This window comes from Halichoeres trimaculatus, unplaced genomic scaffold, assembly GCF_033239565.1.
Source record: "Halichoeres trimaculatus isolate MK-OKI-2021-1 unplaced genomic scaffold, fHalTri1.1 fHalTri1_scaffold_8, whole genome shotgun sequence".
In the NCBI taxonomy this organism is placed as follows: domain Eukaryota; kingdom Metazoa; phylum Chordata; class Actinopteri; order Labriformes; family Labridae; genus Halichoeres; species Halichoeres trimaculatus.
In genome coordinates, this window is record NW_027437186.1 from 25,089,883 (window position 1) to 25,091,898 (window position 2,016).

The following is a 2,016-nucleotide window of genomic DNA, read 5'->3' on the forward strand; positions in this document are numbered from 1 at the left end:
AGTAGCCTATTGTTGCCTTTAGAGTTAAATCTCATTTCTCCTTATAAACTAAGCTAAACATTTGTGATAAAGTCAAGAATTAAAGCAGAAGGTGAATGTTATATTTCATGAGTACCAGTTCTTATTCAGTTGACTACTTTTTAGTCTTCATCAACTTAAAAAAAAGACTGCTCTAAAATACGTAAGGTGTTTTCTGGCAGTGTGGCAATAACAAAAGAATAAGAATCGCAACAATCTTTTTTTAAAATTACCTCACAACCATACACCGCCTATTTAATGGTTATTTTGGCTATTGATGAATGACTTTGCTGCCATCTAGTGGAGTAGGCATGACGTGGCGTATTTATTCCCCACATCATAATGAATTACAGTGTACGGCTGTACCTTGTGTAGTTTGACAAATATTATGAATTAATTTATTTTTTACAATTATGTGAAGTAGTAAATTATTCCAAGAGATTGCTGAATTTAACTATCAGTATGCAGTGTCCCATATGGGTGCTAGTAACCTTTTACAAAAAAAAAAAAAAAAAAAAAAAAAAAAGGGGGGGGGGGGGGGTTACAGTGAGTGCTTTACGTGTTGTTAAATAAAATCAAATAAGGCCTACATATGCTTTGAAGTGCCTGCTTTAGCAGCGACACAAGAAGCTTCACGATGTCATTATGGGATTTTTTTTTTAGGTATTAACCCACTCATAGACTTACAATTGGTGCGAATTAGCCTATGAAATAAGAACCTATAGGCCTATTAAGTAACCATTAAACTTTTTTTAGTTAAACTATAGGCTCTTAAATAGTCCCAGCTATGACAGTTTCATGACACATGATAAAGTGAACAGGTCTACCAGCCCGCATCATCTGACTCCATGTCTCATAATGTAGGCCTGAAGGGATCTAAACTGTAGAAGAACTCTTTCTATTTTTTCTCCATCATGACGACAGGATCAGAAGAAGCATGCGTAGAAGAGTCCAGGACCTGAGCCGCTGAGCACGTCCTGCCGAGGAGATTCAGGAAACAGATACAGCTAACTAAGTCCATCAAGCTAACGAGTAGGGGAATGACTAATAATGGAAAAAAGGTTTGTAGCCTACAAAATAAAAGCACTAAATTTGGTGCTATTATTATTATTATTATTAATAATAATAATAATAATAATAATAATAATAATAATAATAATAATAATAATAATAATATTTTACCATATCATGTCGCCAGTGTTAAAGCCTTGAAGAAGCCATTTTATAAACATTTTTATAACATTTATGTTTAGCAATAGATTGTAAATGAATAAAAATATATAATAATAATAATAATAATAATAATAATAATAATAATAATAATAATAATGAAATAATAATAATAATAATAATAATAATAATAATAATAATAATAATAATAATAATGATAATAGAATGCCTAACCTCAGGGGCAAGTCATGCTTTTAGGGGCGACTACACGTAAAAATATCAACAACTTACATTAAAGCATCACACATATGTTGTATTTCTGTGCTTGACAGTTCAACTTCAAAAAGTAACACAATTGTGTTAAATGATAAATCTTGAATGTGAAAGGTGAAGTCCAACAGATAAATAACGACACAAAACGCAGCTTACTAAAAACGGAGTTTTTTAGGTTATTCCTTTTCAATGCAAATGTCTTTTAAAACAGATACATTCTAGTTTAACTTGATAGTTGGGTTTCACTCAAGTCCCGCCTTTGACACATAATATAGCAAATCATAGCTTAGTATTTTTGGATGGCACTTGTGGTGGCCAATCACATTGTCTCTAAGAGGCACGGCATCCCAACAAAATCGATTTCCACTTTTTTAAAGTCAGCTCTCTTTACCAACCAGTACTCTAACCAAAGTGAAATACGGCTGACAAACGTTTTTTCTTTGACTTTCCCCTTGTCCACGAATTTTTCACACGTAAACATTTAAGAAACATTGCGAGTTGAAATAGTTTTACATTATCTGGTTTATTTTGAAGGTTTGTAACGGAAGTACAAAC